The following is an 18,664-nucleotide window of genomic DNA, read 5'->3' as shown; positions in this document are numbered from 1 at the left end:
TTCAAGTTGACAATCAATATTAACAGTATTACTGTTTTTCCTGACAATTTCATAACAAGACAATCAGTGACACAAGGCCCAAAGATTCATCAATGGGTTTCAGAAGTTTTAACCTACGTCTTTCCAACTTGGAGCAAACTCATCACTGAAGAGTGAAATTCAGGTCCCTCTTAGTTCCTGATGCTCTTAAATAATGAAGTTTCCATGTCTTAATATAGAAACATTATGCCGTCATAATCCTTGGCTTTAGCTGGTTCTCTTTCCCATATGATTTTGCTATCTTTTGGCCTCCTGGTATCAATCATGTATCTAAGATACAATGTTGGATTTGAATATTTAGGGGACACAGAATTTTTTGTCCATTACCTTCCTAGTCTTTCCTACTCACTAGAACATGCTAAGAATCTGGCACTGAGCTCCAAATCTATATTGTTCACTTCTTCTGTAGTAAGAAATCATGCCCCATCAGTACACTGGGATATGTGGTAGAGGTCAACTATAAACTTTATTTTGCTGGGATGGATCCTAGACATAAAAATCTCTACTATAAAGAGTAACTTAGAATATATTACAGATTTAGTCAAAAGTTCTGACAAAGGTCAGCAGTGGCCATGCAAAGAAAATTTTGACAAGCAGCATCAATGAAAAGTTCCCATACAATAGCTCATTTTCATTTCTTTACATTTGTGATTGGGATAGATGGCACCATAATTAAGAGTATTTGCTTGTTCAGAGGAGTAGAGTTCATTTCCTACCACCCACATAACAAGGTTCACAACAGCCTGAAGGACAGCTTCAGGGGATCCAAAGCCTTTTTCTGGATTCCACAAATACTTGCCACATGTTCACATAACCTTACATTTGAATTCCACTGTCACAGGACAGGAATAAATACTCAGTTTCTTATCTAATCACCTACTGAAAAAAAAAACAGTTTAATGTCTGACAAAGATGTAGACAATATGATATTATTCAGCCACCAAAAGGAAAAATTACTAGTGTGTGCTACAACATTGATGGCGATTCAGAAATTATACCAAGTGTAACAGGTTATATACTTTACAGTTACATGTATATGAAAACTTCAAAGCAGACATAGATGTGCAAACAGAGCATGGATGAGCAATTTTCTGAAAAAGAAGAGCTGATGCTGGGGAGGAAGATTGAGGTTTTCTTTTAGAGATGATAAAAATGTTCTATAATTGTATAATGATAGACAACTCCACAAATAAACAAAACATTGAAATTTACATTTTAGAATGGTGACTGTTTTAATGCATGGGATGGTTAACCTACATCTCCTACTAGTAGAGGAAGAAGGAATTTGCCTCTTCACTGCTGTGCTCAGGATTGAGAACAGTTCCTGGCAGCTCTTGTTCTTCAATATATTTGTCTCAAATAAATAAATCAAAGAAAATAATCCATATTATCTTATAAATGGAAGATTAAAGATAGATTTTTTAATGTTTCTGACAAGATTTATTTTATATTACTGATTTTATTAGTTTTTCCTCACTGAGGGAAGGGGAGTAAAGTACATAGGCTAAGATCTAAAATATTTCTGATGTTTGAATCTGAAAGAACTGTCCTCAGAGCCAGTGTAAAGACTCTACCTGTATGGAGATTCCTGTGGAAATCTGGGGTACACCTGTGTTTTTCTGAGGAGTTGATAAATGGGTCTTCTTTGTTCTGTGTCATGGCATTGACTTGAAACGCTTCTACTGACTCTTTCCCAAGGCAGTAATCATTGTCAACTAGTGCTTCACAATTTCAAAAATTACTAGTCTTAAGCACAGCCTATTAAAATGCTCTGTTATTCTCATGGTTTTCCATAATACATAGATACAAAAATGCTATTAGAACTAGTGCTGTAGTTTAGTTATTATAGCTGAGGTTTATCACTGTTTTTAGGATAGCATAAAGTTGTATTATCTTTTGGTCAATGTTTTTTTCAATTAGTGACAAATTGGACTTTTGTGAAGTTGGAATCAATTTATTCCACAGTCTGTGCCAATAGGTCATGTTTTAAATAAATATAACAGAATCAATTATGTATTCAAAAATATTACTTTATCATTGCAAATTTTTACCTTCAAAAGTTAAGACCATGACCAAACTCTTAATATTGATCAGAAAGACTGACATGAATTGATTGACCAATATTCTAAGAACCCCTCTTCCATTTCTATAAAGACATCAGTCCTACTGTCAGGAGCCTGCCCTACTGTAGTGCTAACTTAACTAAGTATATCTGCAAAACTCCTATCTCCAAATAAAGTCTTTGTTCTGTTCACATTAAAGTGGCTATGCACATGTCAAAAAATCAGTTCCTTGGTGTGGAGGAAAGCCTATTCTTAGATTCATAATATCTTTTCTTAAAAATTTTAACTCAACAAGAAATAAACATTTTTCTCCTTTTTTATTGAAAATAGAGTCTTCTCTCATACAATGCATCTCAACCACAGTTTCCCCTTCCTCCACTCCTCCTGACTCCCTCCCACCTCTCCAAGATCTACTTCCCCTGTTTCCTCTTCAGAAAAGAGCAGGCTTCCAAGAAATGACAGCCAGTCAAACAAGACAAAACAAGATACCATAAAAAAGCCCTCATATTGCGGCTGAACAAAGCAACTCAACAGGAGGGAAAGGGCCTCAAGTATGCAAAAGAGTCAGAGACACACCAGCTCCCATTGTTATGAGTCTCACAAAAATACCAAACTACCAACAATAACACATACACAGAGGAGGACCTGGTGCAGACCCATGAAGCCCCTGTGCTTGCACTCCAGTCTCTGTGAAGCCATGTGAGCCCTGTTTAGTTGATTTGGTGGGCCATGTTCTCCCGGTGTCCTTCATTCTCTCCCCTTCTTCCATGGGGCTCCCAAATCTCCAACTGAAGGGCCAGATGGAGACCTCCAGTTTAGACTCTTTCTCCACATAATGTCTGACAGTGGGTCTCCAAAGCTGCTCCCAATTGCTGCTGGAGAAAGATGCCACCTCTCTGAAGATTCATAACATCTTAAGGAATTTATAAAGCTTACATTCTCATAGTCGTATCACAAAGCTGAAAAATATTAGGGAAGTAGGATAAGCACATGGCAATTAACATGGCCCTGTTGCCAAACAAACATCTACCATATGTTCTGATGGGACTGCTGACTGAAACAGTGCTTCTAGAAGGACTCAGTGTAAGCATGAGTCACTGAGAATGTGACACATGTTAGAAATGAAAACTATTGGACTTAAAAAGCCAATTTTTAAGTGAAGTGATAACTGAGAAAGCAGAGCAACAGTTGGAAGAACAATAGTTCACTAAGGTAAACATCACACAGACAGAGAAGCTATGCAGCAGGGAGAATTTATGCAGCCAGATAACAAAATCTGTACACTAGAATCATTTCATCCTTTTCAAATAAATAGAACCACTAGTGTTCAACAAGGGAGACAGAGCTATTAACCTTTGTTCACTGTGCACAACTAAAGGGGGCCAATTCTTCCATTGGGTTCATTATGTTCTGATTCAGAGAAAACAATGTATCTACAGTATTGGAATTCTTTACCTTTACAACAGCTCTGAAAATTTCTAGCAATGGAAAGATAATTCTTATTCAAAGTCTTTAAGAATTTTCCCTCCTCGCCTGTCTTCTCTCTGTCTTCTACAAGCCATATCAGGCTCTGATGATTTCTTCAAATGTCTCCATCACTTTCCCGTTCTCCATTCTTCGCACATCAAAAGGCCTCACCTTCTATATTTTTTATTATGCTGCATCTCCTCCATTCTTGATGCCTGAGCCTTCCCAATAGCTCCTTTAGAGAGATTACCTTAAACTAGGAATCTAGCTAATTTTTTATATCCACATATAAAAAATTATGGACACTTAAACATTGTTTTTTTAAGTCTTTGTTTTAGTATGATTTATGTTATTACAAAAATATTGAAGACTAGAACTTTTATAAAGAATAAAATTTTATTCAGTTAGAGGCTGAGAGGTACAAGGTAGATAGCCTGTAACTGATTAGTTCCTTCTTTATAGGGATTCTGCAGATTATTAAAGTGAAAAGGAACATCACATGAGAAGGACACATACACAGAACATGGCCTCACTGAGTTTTACTTTTATTACATATGAGTGTTTTGTGTGTACCTGTATGTGTATGTATGTATGTGTGTATGTGTATTAGAGAGAGAAAGATTTGTTTTATGTGGTTTATGTGTACTTATGAATGAGTACAATGCCTAGTGCCTTCCTCTACTTCTCTCTACTTTATTCCCTTGAGGAATCAGCTCTTACTGAACTCGAAACTAGTATGCCAGCCACCAAGCTCTATTGAATATCCTATTTCTTCCACCTATGGTTCTAGGGTTAAGAGAGCATGTACATTCATGCCAAGTTTTTTATGTGAATAGTGGAAATTTATTCATGCTTACTCAGCAAATATTCTTACCCAATGAACCATATCTCTACCATCTCCAATTAATCTTTTAATTCACTGGCAAACTAATAGACATGACAGCAAAGCCAAAACAGTGTAATCACCTCTAAAAAATTCCACTAGAAGAATAAACTACTTCAACAAATCAATCCCTGCCTACCTGTGGATGACTGCAGAAAGAAAACTTATTTTGAAAAGTTAGATGATACTGGAAAGCCACAGTGGCTCTTTATAGTTTGAATATTATATTAATTTACTCTTTCATCATAGAAGTTACAATTTTATATTTTAATCATTTATTTCTGTTCCAGTTTCCTAAAATTTCTAAATGTTGATGCTTTCACAAATTGAGCTGTTTTAACTACACACAATACATTGAAATCTTAAATTAAACCAGCTTCAGTATATCTTACAACAGGATAGAGTTTGGTGTAGTAATATTTTATTTGTGCTCTAATAAAGAAAACTTATCTGGGGATCAGAGAACAGAACAGCCACTAGATTAGACATAGAGGCCAGATAGTGGTGGCACACATGCCTTTAATCCTGTCACTCCAGAGGCAGAGATCCATCTGGATCTCTGTGAGTTCAAGGCCACACTGGGAACAGAGCCAGGCATGGTGGCACACACCTTTAATTCCAGCACTTGAGATCTCATGTCTTTGCTTGGGAAGGACACACACCTTTAATCCAGGAAGTAATGGCAGGAAGCAGAAAGGTATATAAGGCATGAGGACCAAGAACCAGAGGCTTTTTAGCAGAAGTTCAACTAAGACCATCGGGGGTCTGGACTCAAAGACTTTCAGTCTGAGAATTGGTGGAAACAGGAACAGCTGAGGAGTTGGTGAGGGGAGGTTGGCTGTGACTTGTTCTGTCTCTCTGATCTTTCAGAATTTATCCCAATATCTGGCCCTAGGTTTTTTTCTGTTAATAAGACCTTTTAAGATTCATCCTACAGTTTGACTTGGATGCTTTGTTCATGAATCATGTGAATGACATTAGATTCTAAATTTTCAAAAGCTATTTTTTGGAGCTTTATCTCCTAAGATGGTAAGCATTATGAGGCTATGATTTCTATTGCTATCAGGATATCAGAGTAAAATTAAGTCATCAGCACTAAAACATATGAAAGGTGGTTATCCCCATAACAGTTGCACAAATACTACATATCTGGCTACATTTTACCTGGCAAGTTTGGTGATGTAGTTTATAGAATTCACATATAGGTAAGATGAATGATGGCTTTTCTCCCCCAGCAACTTCCAGAGCAACTTCCAGCACTCTAGTCATCAAAGAAGTGTCCACCCCAGTTCCAGTTTCATTTTGTTATACCTTGCAAGTAAAGTGTGTGCCTTGAGAGGCCATAGGCCATAGAAGGGAAATCATTACTGATGGTGAAAGTTCAATACATAATACAAAACTGTTTTCTAAATACTTGTGTTTACACTTGTCACTTAGGCTATCTCAACCCGAATTAGAGAAGTTTCTATTGCAGTGACTAATGGTGAGTATAGAGACTCATGACCACTCAAGATGCAGAGAATAAGAGATGAATGACAGAAAGGTTCATCCCTAAACAAATTGTTTATACTACCTCTTACAAGGCTTAAGGAACACTGCAGAAGAGGGGAAAGAAAGAACGTAAGCACCTGTAGATGGGGATAAGGGTTGCAAATTTCCATCTTTTGGACAGGGCACAAACAGTGCAATCATGAACTCACAGAAGCTGCAATTACTTGCCCTGGGCCTGCACACAGACAGGCCTTCTCAATAGTCATTCATTGATGAGAAAGAGGCTCATGGGACCCAGTCCCTTACTGCTTAATTATCAGCTACTGATAACCTCTGGAAGAGAGAGAGCCACTGCCTTCAGTGTGACCACTAGACTCTAGTAGATAGTTTTAATTTCAAGATCATTCTAATGGTGCTAGTCAAACCTAGAAGGATACAAATAATACAAAAAGGTATGAATCTGGGGAAGTTGATCATTAGAAAAAGAGGATGGACAACAGGGGAGACAAGGAGATGAGAAGGTATGGACATGAATCAAAATAACTGTACACATGCATATTCTAAGTGGAATTGGTAGAGGAGAAGAACAAAGGGAGTTGGGAGGGAATATTGTGTAAGTTGGGGAAGAACTAGAGTAGAGGGAATGAGATTACATTAAAACAAGTTGTATGCATGTATGAAACTTTCAACCGATAAAAAATTAATACAAACAGTAAATAAATAATATTTAAGGTAAAACCCAATTTGGCCTTTTTACAAATATCCCTGATATATCTGATAAACACAAAATTTTTTAATGCTCTGTGATAAAATACAGAAGATAATAAACTAGAATATAAGCAAATGGGCTGTGTTAAATCATGATTCACACAGCCATGAGAAGCAAGCTAGTAGGGCTTACTAGTGTACAGGACTCTCAAGTTCAATTTGGAAGGTTTTATTAAGTTTCATTATGTATTTAATATATATTTTATTTAAAAACCTGAATTATAGACACATTTATAGACTCATAGGATTGGGTGAGAACTCACTACTTAAGAAGTTTAATTTCTCATTTTTATTAGATCAACATTAAAAATCTTTGATTTTTATTGCAATATTTAAGAGTGTTTGTAGAACATTAGTTTATTCTGCTATGTTCAATTTCCATACTCAAGTGTGCCTTACACAAATATAAAGAGGAAGGAAAGGAATATGGAAGGAAAGACAGGAAGGGAGGAAGGAAAGGAGGGAGGAAAGAAGGGAAGGAGGCTGAGAGGGAGGAGTAGATAGAAGGAAGGGACAGTAGGAAAGGGAGGAAGGTCGAAAGTCCAACCCATTTTTTTGAGTGATTCTCTGTATAAATCTCTTTTTCTCTGATATTTAAGTGCATAAAGAAAATTATGAATTCTATAGAAAACTACATGTCACATCTGGCAAGCTATTTTGATTTCCTGAGTTAGAAATAGCTTTAAAAATACTTGCTTTTGCAGACTTGCATAATCAGTCATTTGTTGCTTCCCTCTGCATATCAACATCAGCTTCACATTACCAAGCTGTCCCCCCCTTCCACTTCCCAGAATAAACAAGGTCACAATACATTTCAGTTCAATTTTGATCTTAGCAAGAATTACAGGATTTAGGGACAGATTCTTTGAAATGCACCTTTGGATGATACTGGGGTTGTGTGAGCATGACAAATTGTCAGTATAGAAATCTATATGTGGATGATACAGGATCCCAGTCAGGAGGTTACAAGGTCAGACTCAGTGTGCTGCCTGTATGCCTTATCTGAGTTTCTATCTCACTAAACTTGTTTGTCTTTAATAACAGGATACCAAAAGGCTGAGGAAAAAAAGAGAAAAAAGAAACCCTCTTTAAGTGGGCTCTCCAAAACCAGTTGTGTGTAAAACAAATTCCAGAATAACCATAAGACATCCTCTACCTTCTTTATAGTCCCAGCTACATGCCTACATGCTAGATAACATCACACACACACACACACACACACACACACACACACACACACACACACACACACACACATACACACACACACACGCAGTAAAATTTAACAATTGCCATGAAATCACCAATAAGAATTCTTTTTTTTTTTTTTTTTTTTTTTGGTTTTTCGAAACAGGGTTTCTCTGTGTAGCTTTGCGCCTTTCCTGGAACTCACTTGGTAGTCCAGGCTGGCCTCGAACTCACAGAGATCCGCCTGGCTCTGCCTCCCGAGTGCTGGGATTAAAGGCGTGCGCCACCACCGCCCGGCCAATAAGAATTCTTAAAAAGAATTTTCCAAGATCAAATTTCCAGGAAATCTCTACCTACTGCAAGAGAAGACTTGAATTTTCCCTCCGTTTCTCAGCCTGTCTCCATCATTCCTTTTATCTTGTATCTATGACTTCCCCAATGGTTTGAGAGGCATGTTTGTGAGCCCAGTCTTCCAAACCTTATCTAGACTTCTTTGTGGTAGGTCCAGTAATATGAAAAAAAATTACTTCTTTTAGTTAGAGAATGGATTAACATCTGTTCCTCCTGTTCTCATGAGTCAACAGTGGTCTCCTTCCTTTTGGCTCACATATATAACATATAGATTTCTGAGTCTCTTTAGAAGTCAGCATCAATTTTGTGTTTATCTCCTGAGGAACTCCTGGGACATTCTCTGCCTTTGCATTCTCTTGTGGGTTTGACCTTGCCCTAATGTCTCAGCTTACTGGCATCTGTATCAGAAAACAACATGGACTTTTAACCCACTTAGGGATGAGCCAATGAGGATTTCCTTTTCAGGCAGTTTCAGCTTCTGCATTTTTTCCCTTGCCATAGTGAGGCCAGTAGTGGTGTGAGCATTAGAAAAACATCTGTTAGAAATTCAAGAGGGGTAGCCAGGTGGTGGTGGCACATGCCTCTGATCCCAGGACCTGAGAAGCAGAAGCAGGAAGATCTCTATGAGTTCAAGGCCAGCCTGCTCTGCAGAGCAAATTCCAGGAAAGCCAGGGCTGTTACACAAAGTAACCCTGTCTCAAAAAAGAAAAAAGAAAGAAAGAAAGAAATTCAAGAGAGGAAATTTCAAGGCATCTGACCAGCTGTTTGAGAAGAAGGATGGACTGTTAAGTGTCACAAAGACTGAATAATTTGCAAGTCAGCTCAATGTCCAATGCACAACACACTGTGAAAGAGAGCAACATGGGTGTATCACTGGGGACTTGAAGTAAAATCACCACCATGACAATATATATATTTTAAACAAATCTCTTGAAATACATTTTCTCAGAGAAAAATTTTTAAATGAATACTAATTATTGAGTTTATAATCTATGTACAGGAATGTTCAATCCATAATCCATGGGGCAGCATGTAGTCTTAGATTGTTATAAATGAGACCAATCATAAAATAATAAACTTAAAACTTTAGGGGATTATTTTGCAATTTTTTCCATAACTCGACTGTACTATTACTGAGTGTGACCTCTGTAAATTGCCATGTATGTTACCATGTCATAAGGTCAGACAGCACTAAATTTGAGAATATGGAATTCCTTCTATCATATTATATCCTTGTCTGGATCATTAAGATAGATCCAATTTACTGATAGTTTAAGTATCTGACAATCAGTATGTTGTCATATATATTTTTTACTTAAGCTTTAAGCAACCCTTTGAGGTAGACACTATATTCCCATTTTACATAGATCAGAAATTAGACCTGAATGGCTTAAGAACCCCATCTGAGATTGCATAACTTTCCATGAACTGTGTCTGTAGTCTCCATACATGTCTAACTCCACAACTGACACATCTGACAAGGTTACTACACTCCTCAAATATGTTGCAAAAACAATAGTTTTGAAAGCACTTTAGATTTGCCTCCTTCAAACTTGTGAATCACTTTCTCATTCAACTGTCATGAAGGTTATCTAATAAACTTGTAGGGATCTTACTTTTACAAGGAATTCAGATTAGGATGCAATGCTCTAGTCAGGCTACTTCATAGCAATCTTAACAATGAGGTGGCAGTCCTAACTGAAAAATTCTGTACTCTGCCTACTCATTCACAGTAATCTCAGTGTGCTCACAGCTGCTGGCACAGACATCATTAGACTCTAAGAAAACAATTATTTTCAAGTGAACATCAACATGATGTCAAACACAATATGTGAAGAAGTTACTTCATTTGAATAAAAGTCAATGGATGGGAAAACTGTCTACAACAAAGCAAAGCCTAATACTGCCTATTGTTTGATACCAAAATTGCCCATGAGAAAAGAAATTAGACATTAAAGATTGTTCTTAAGAATAAAATGGCCAGATGCTGGATTTTGTGTATTACTTGATAGAAGTTTCTAATATTGAACCTGTCCTCGCACCCTCTTCTTTTGTATTTTAGAGGCACTTGTGTGAATGCATATATTTTGAAGATTTAGATGGTAGAATTATCGCTCTTACGGCTCATGGTTCTCACTCCTCTCAGACCATATATCACTTGTTGGGTCTTCAATTTTTATTTTTTCTCAAAACAAGGTTACCATTGCTTGTCCATGGATGAAAAAAAATTATTGGTTCTATAACCTGACTTGAAATAAGAAAATAAATATGAAAAAAATATTTTATCCTTTTAAAACTTAAAAAGGGGGTACCCTTTTCTCCATTTGTATTTTGATTCCCCTCCACCATGGAAACTATGCAGGCAGTTGATGATAGCCAATAGACTTATTACATATAATTTTTCTATATGTAACATTCATTTTGTTAGTATTTATTAAAACAAAACAAAATCTCTCTCTCTCTTTCTCTTTTGTTTTCCATTTTCCTTCCTGTGATTGATAAAATCTTAGAATTTTTCTAGTTGGTAAACAAGATGTTATGGACTTTCTAATATTTCATATATTATACATTTTTTTCCCTCTAAACAGTACCTGCTCAGTCTAGATCATCTTGAGCCACACCTCCCTGCATATCCTCCTGGTTATCTTCTAACTGTAGCACCAGCATCTCTCCTAATTATTTTGCTTTCTGTCTTCCAATGTCAGTCAAGATGCTGAAGAACAATGGCAATTCACTGTCTCTGCTGGTTCATCTCCCACTCAGTTCTCAACAGTTCAATTTGCCTTCCTCCTTTCTAGGCTCTCATAAAGAATCACAAAGACCTCCATCCAAAGAAAATTCTTCAATATTTATAATTTCAGATTTTTCTGGCACAAGACTTTGAGAAACATAGCTTCTTCATCAATGATTTCTAGGAACTTCCAGCAAATATCCTTATGCCTTCCTGCGTTCCTCTACTCCTGGCTTTATCTTCTCTGTCTTGATGACATTCTCCCTTTTCCTCCCATCCTTTAATCGTGCTTATATCATGCTTTTACTCAATTTGTTTTCTATAATGGGTTACTAACTGCTAACCTGCATTTCTTTATTATCCTAAATAGTTAGGAATAATAACTTTCAAGGATTAGCAATTTGAATTACATTGTTAAATGAACTGTATAGTTACAATACCTTGAACAAGATTAGAAGTACATATGTTTAGTATGTTCTAAGAAAATTAATCTCAAATTTGTATCAATATACATACAATATACAAAATTACAATCTAATGTAAAATATTTAAAACTAGTAGTTGCTTTTTAAAGGTTGATTGCATATCTATCTTCTTATATCTATATTCTCTCTTTTTCTTTTCAGAGTAAATTCAATAATCTCCCTTTTTATCCTACCTTTTCAGTATCTTTTTTAGAGTAGATTCAATAATCTACCTTTTATCTTATCATATCTATATCCTTTTTTCTTTTTCTTTTTTTCCCAAAGAAGAACCCTGAGTCTAATCTCCTCTGTTTAGCTTTTTTACTGACCATTACCAATAACAACTTATAATCAACCACCAAAACAATGACAAATATTCATATTTCATTGAATGACCAAAAATCATCCACCCCACCTCATGGGAATGTAGGCAATTTGTTCTTAAAATTACCTCCTGCTGTCTGGGGCCAAAGGCATCTCTAGGAGATCCTGAAAAGAAAAATTTTTGGTTAATTGTCAAGTCCTGGGAGAGTTAGTATCATTTGTCCAGTGTCTGCATAATGGAAAGTTCAGAGCTTGTCTCAAGTCCTGGCTAGAATAGTCTGTGAGGCTGGATCATCTCAGCTAGCCATCTCAAAGTTGTCCTGAGCAGTTTGTAGTCCAAAATTGATCTTTAGGTGATATTTGTCAGCTCAGTGGCATTATCATAGTCCATGTGGAATCATCGTTGTGGGATCCCATCATCTTTTTGGAGACTTCAGAGATTGTATTAGGACAGATTATTTCTTTTCTTGGTAATTCTTTCCAGGTAGTTCTTTCTTCTTCTTTGGATGCTTCTTTGTCCAAAGGTCTTTAAATTCCTCAAGATGGTTGTTTTTATTTTCCTGAAGAGATAAAAACAAAACCGTTCCCCAACCCTAAGTTTGGGGAACTTGCTAATCTAATAATATTAATCATTTTTGACTTATCATTTCTCCTTAGTTTTTTGTTCTCTCTTCTATAGCTGTTCTGTCATCCAGAGCAGTATGGTTTGTTTTTTTTTTATAATAGGCATTATGTTATTTAATTGTTCTGAGAAAGAGTCTCCTCCACAATGACAAGAAAGAGCTGAACAGAATTTGACATGGAGGCCTGCAAGAGGCCCCTCACAGTGTTTCTCAATGGCAACCATTAGGGATTACTTTGTCTGTCCCTTGTTGACCTACATGCCTTAGTCCAATATCTGCTTTGCCACACCTTCTGCATAATCCAGAAGGGAGGGGAAGTCTGTTGGAATTATTCCTTGAAAAAATGTTGTTTCTAGGAATGTTCTATTTATAGTCCCTTTTTAGGTAACCTTGTTTACCACAATTGAAACATTTGACATTACTATTATTCTTTAAATCTCTGGAAATCACCTCTCCTATCCAAACACCATCATGGTCATGAGATCCAGTATTGATTTAATCTTGGATCCATTCCTCCATGGCTGCTGATCTTGCTTTTAATGGCCTAATTACCCTTCTGCATTGTGCATTAGCATTTTCAAAAGCCAGAGATTCAGTTATTATCTCTCTAGCTTCTGAATTTGGTATCATTTTATTTATTGCTAAAGTCAGTCTTTGTAAGAAATCAGTGAAGGATTATTTTGGGCCCTGTATAACTTTAGTAAAGGACTCAATTTTCTTTCCTACTTCTTCAATTCTGTCCCAAGCATTCAAGGCTGCCATTCAGCATAAAGCCAGGGTTTGATCATCATATGAAGATTGTCTTTGTATATCAGCATAATCTCCCTCTCCAAAAAGTTGATCTTAGGAGATTTCCATGTCTCTAGCCCTATTTCATTATTTAACAGTCTTAGCCTCATCCTTCTACCAGATTCTCCATTGTAATTGGGGACCATTCTCTAAGACTGCTGTTACCAAATTTCTGTAGTCTTGAGGAATAGTTCTATTACAAGTTGACCACAAATTTAACCTCTGTTTCACAAATGGTGAGTGCATGCCATATGAGACTATCGCTTCTTTGAATCTCCTCAAATCTAACATTTGCACAGGAGTCCAATCAGCTCTTATACAGTCTTGGGGATACCTATCATTTGGTAGTTCCTATAAAGTTATTGGATAAATTAAGATTGGCTTTTTGAAAGCCTTAGACTGTTTCTGTATAACCTTATAATATAAATCTCCTTTAAATTCTTCTGTCTGGGTCTGAATATCTCTATAATCTGTTTTAATAAGTTTTTCTAAAACTTTTATCTTGGCACTCATATTAACCAACTTTTTAAATGATAAAACAGAAATGATCAGATCATTTGAATAATTGTCATTGCATAAATCCCATCAACATTAATTATCCTATCATTTAATTGTTCTGTTTTGAGATTGTCTAGTTTATAGTCAAACAGAGACCAAACTCCTTCCATTGTAATAGTGTTTGTCACTTTTTTTAATGTGGGAAAAAACTCTCTTTTAACTAAATTCTCCCTTTTAGAATTCCCAGTTGACTCACCAAATCTGCTGACAATGACAATTCATATGACAGTGAAGTGAGACAGCTACCTAGTGTGGCAGCAGCCCAAGGAGGGGGGTCCAAAGAAAGCCAGAGGGAAGAAACTAACCATCTGTGTGGGGAAACCTGTGAAGGTGGCTAATTCTGGCATGTTAGGAGCCTGAACCTGGGCCTGGGCTTCTGCTTGTGCTTGAGCCTGGGCCTTGGCCAGAGCCTAGGCTTAGGCTTGGGCCTGTGCCTGTGGAGTTAGCTGTCTGCACAGGGAAATGTGTGAAAGTGGCAAACTCCTGTGGTTTTGGGAGCCCAAAAGTCAATGGAGTTTGCTGCAGAGAGGCAGCAACAAAAACATAGCCAACAAAGTAGGGACTTTGGCAAAAATAGGATGGGGACTCGGGCTGCATGTAGCTCTGGCCTGAGTTGGTGGCTTTAGCCACAGGCAAGCAGCTTTTTCATGAATTCATGTCCCAAAAGTTGGATGCCAGATGTTTCACAAATTCTAAGTGATCTATAATAAAAGCCAGATATTGGGATAAATGCTGAAAGATCAGAGGAAACAAGTCACAGCCACTTCCTACCTCACCAACTCCTCAGCTGATCCTCTCTCCATGAATCCTCAGTCTGAATGCCTCTGAGTCCTCAGCCGAAAGGGCCTCTAGTTCCTGTCTCCTCACACCCTAAGTTATTAAATGGCCTTCAAGTTTGTTCCTAGTAGACTATAGCTTTGTGGTTGAGCAATAAAAACTCTTTGCTAAAACCTAGGGATACCATTCCAGTTTCTCCACCCAAAGAACTTTGCAATCCTTCATAAAGTCTTCAGCAACGTGTCTGTTCTATCCAGTTTCTTCCTTAATCTACAGATGTTTTTCCAAATTTATTGAATGTTTAGTTTTCTTCTCAGTTAACAAGCAAAAATTAAGTAGGAAGGAGATCTGATTTATAGTTTCCACAGTTGCCACATAGAATTATCTAGAATATCAAACTTTTAAGAAAAAGAGCAGAGCAGGTGAGCATGATCCCTAGTGAAAATGAACAATAAAATGTGTTCATTGGGAAGAATAGATAATGTACTGAACAAGAAATGTCCTATGCCCAATATTAAATGGGTTCAAAGATTAAAGGAAGTGATTGAAAAAGAATTAAAGTCATTGACAGGCATAGTAAAGGGACTGATGTTGAACGCTACTTGACACTATATACAAGAATAACCTGAAAACGAATACTGGAGTCAAATATAAATGACAAAATACCCATGAAATCATGTGTTTACCTTTGTGACATCATATTATGTGAGCTCATTTGACATAATTTTAAAAGCCTCAGGAACAACAACCAAGTTCACATAGTCCTTGATCATGTTTTATAACGTCATTACTGATGAAAGAAAAATGTATAGGAAAAACATCGTAGGAAATTTTCTAAGCACATGTTGTAAGTGGTACAAATAGAATAGATGTTTTAAAACTAAAAGATCAATAAAAAGACAACCAATTTTAAAATGGGTAAAGGATTGGAGTGCATACTTACCCACAAAGAAGCAATGACTAATAAACACAGAAAATGTCAGCATTGTTCATCATTAGGAAGTACAAATTGTATCCAGGAGATCTTCCTTGTACACAATAGGGAGGTCATAATAAAGAAAGAATGATAGAATTAAAGAAGATATGGGAAACTGAAATTATCAGGCATTGATGATAAGAATGCAAACTGGCACAGCCATTTTGAACAGAAATTTTCTAATTCAAAATTGTAAATATAAAGTAACTACGTGATGCCACAACTTCACTTCTAGGTAAATATACTAGAAAAATGCAAAAAAATTTAATTAGGGATTAAGAGAAATACTTTCAAATTAACTTGTAGAGCATAGATGAATCCTTAAAATATAATTTCATATAAAATAAGATGGTCAAAAGGTAACAAACTATTTTATGCCATTTGATGGGTATGTACTTGGCAATAGAAACAAACAATATTAAAGTTGCCTAAATTAAGTGTGTAAAAATTTTGAGGAGGGATAATTCTTCTGGGCATAATAAAAATGTCTGTCATTTGGTTACAGTGCTGCTTGAAAAATTCTATGAACATGCAATTCAGCTAAACACATTAAGTTGGTCAACTTCAAATATAACTGATACAACCCAAAAGAAATGTAGGTGGAATAAATTAAGACCACTAATACTGAAAACATAATAGTATGTTTAATAAATAACAATGTATTATATAGTACAATCCAATAATTGTATTATCTGTAAATGAGCTCAATAATCCAATTAGTAATCAAAGATCATAAGATATGGTAATGAATATGGGAAATAACTTTTAATGAAACAACCAATACTTAAGAGTAGGAAATAATGTGCCTTGTAAGATTAAAGTAAGTCATAATGGATGAACTATTATCATTACAAATTCACCTTCAAGGGATATTTACCTTACAAATAATAAATTAGAAGCTCTTTTTTTTTTCATTTTTTTCTTTCATTCATGGGACAGACCTAAACCCTCTGTGTGTGACAGTTGTTTAGCCTAGTCTGTTTGTAAGTCTTCTAGATATGAGATCAGGACTTGTCCCTGGCACTTGATTGGCTTTTGGAAATTGTTCCCTGTACTTGATTACCTCATCCTGTCTTGATGCAGGGGGGAGGAGTTTGGTCCTGCCTCAACTTGATGTGTCATGCTTTGTTCAAGATCATCAGAGGCCTGTCCCTTTCTGAATGAGACTGAGAAGGAGTGGATTGGGTGGAGGATAGATGGAAGGTGAGGGAGAAGAGGGAATGGAAGGTGAGGAGGGAAGGGAAATTGTGGTCAGTATATAAAATAAATTAAAAATGTTAATTAAATAAAATTTGAAAAAAAAAAGAATATTTGTAAAAAAAAAGAAAGATTTTTCTCATAAAATATACCCTGATTACAGTTTTCCCTTCCTATGTTCCTTCCTCCTCCCCTCCCCTCCCCTCCAGATCTACTCCCTTTCTGTCTCTCATTAGAAAAAAAAATGGACTTTTGAGAGATAACAACCAAACATGACAAAATAAAGTATAAATAACAAAAACCATCACATCCAGGCCAGACAATATAACACAAGAGAAGAAAGAGTCCCAAGAACAAGCATAACAATCAGTGATCCAGGAATGCCATGAAAATACTAATCTGAAAGCTGTAATACATATGCAGAGGAACTTGTACAAACCCATGTAGACCATGTGCTGTCTGTTTCAGCCTCTGTGAGTTCATATGAACTTTGCTCAGTTGATTCAGAGGGCCTTGTCATCCTGGTGTCCTCCATACCCTCTCGCTCTTCCACACTTTCTATGTTCTCTTCCATAGGGTTTCCTGAGCTCTTAGGGGAGGAATTTGAATGAGACATCCCATTTAGAGCTGTGAGTTACAAGGACACTCTCTCTATGTAATGTCTGACTGGGGGTCTCTATGTCTATTCCTGTCTGCCACAGGAGGAAGGCTCTCTGATGATAACAGAATAAGGCACTGCTCTATGAATATAGCATAATATCATTAGGAGTCATGTTATTGATAAGCTTTTTTTTAAAAAAAAACAGTAATATTAGGTTTTACCCTATGTCTCTAGGCTGTCTAGTCTCTGGTTCTTGATCACCAAAACAGTGTTGGTTATAGGTTCCAATTCATGAAGTGGGCCTTAAATTTAATCAGATTTTGGTTGGCTATTCCCACAAGTTCTGTGCCACTGTTGCCCCACCATATCTTAGAGGTAGACAGATTGTAGGTCAAAGGTTTTGTAACAGAGTTGGTTGTTTCATTTCTCTTTTGGTAGCCTGCAGAGTAACTTCCCCTACCAAAGACACTAGAATGTAGGAGTGAAGGATCCATGTAAACATCAGCTAAATTTCTCCATGTTCAATAATTTGTGTGGATATTGTCCTCAGCAATGGGGCTCCCCACTGTCAGTTTGTCAAGAGCAACCCATTGTCTTAGCAACAGCCTGAGTTGTTTACGGATTTCTATGGAATGTCCTTGGCCAACAACTCAATTGACTACAACCCAGTCATGGTACTAGAAGCCTCATTTGGTGACAAGAGATATCCAGTTGGGACTCCATATACTCCATTGCTGTGGGATGGTCTGTATGTCAAATGTGTTGCTGATTGGTCAATGAATAAATCACTGATTGGTCAGTGGCCAGGCAGGAAGTATAGGCGGGACTAACAGAGAGGAGAATTGAGAGAACAGGAAGCTGGGTAAGGGAGACACTGCCAGCCGCCATCAGGACAAGGAAGATGTAAAGTACCGGTAAACCACAAGCCACGTGGCAAGGTATAGATTAATAGAAATGGATTAATTTAAGCTGTAATAACAGTTAGCAAGAAGCCTGCCACGTCAATACAGTTTGTAACCAATATAAGTCTCTGTGTTTACTTGATCGGGTCTGAGCATCTGTGGGACTGGCGGGTGAGAGAGATTTGTCCTGACTGTGGGCCAGGCAGGAAAACTCTAGCTACACTCCATTATTAGGAAACCTCATTAGGATCACCTTCATATAGCCTAGAAAGTTTCCACTGTACTAGGTTTCCACATCATACCTCAAATGCAACTCAGTTTCAGCTGCCTCTCCCTGTGTTCACTCCTACAACCCTGCCTCCCCTCCCCATGCCCTCCTGATCCTCCAGTTCCTGTCCACATAAGCCCCCAGTTCATCTATAAAGTACATTCTATTTCCCCTCCCAGTGAGATCCATGTGTCCCTCTTAGTT

The 18,664-nt window shown here is 36.9% G+C and overlaps 1 long non-coding RNA gene across 1 annotated transcript; it reads right to left on the bottom strand.

Annotated features, from left to right (window-relative positions):
• Positions 1-486: 486 nt before the first annotated feature.
• On the bottom strand, positions 487-16,772 carry LOC128118756 (uncharacterized). The gene is made up of 3 exons (XR_008221310.1): positions 16,556-16,772; positions 15,460-15,544; positions 487-3,061 (listed from the first exon to the last, which is right to left on the bottom strand). It is a non-coding gene; the product is annotated as an uncharacterized LOC128118756 (long non-coding RNA).
• Between the last annotated feature and the right edge of the window lie 1,892 nt (positions 16,773-18,664).

Source organism: Peromyscus californicus, unplaced genomic scaffold (genome assembly GCF_007827085.1).
Source record: "Peromyscus californicus insignis strain IS unplaced genomic scaffold, ASM782708v3 Scaffold_11__1_contigs__length_118956290, whole genome shotgun sequence".
Classification (NCBI taxonomy): domain Eukaryota; kingdom Metazoa; phylum Chordata; class Mammalia; order Rodentia; family Cricetidae; genus Peromyscus; species Peromyscus californicus.
The sequence above is the reverse complement of the archived record's forward strand: the minus strand, read 5'-3'. Positions and strand labels throughout refer to the sequence as shown.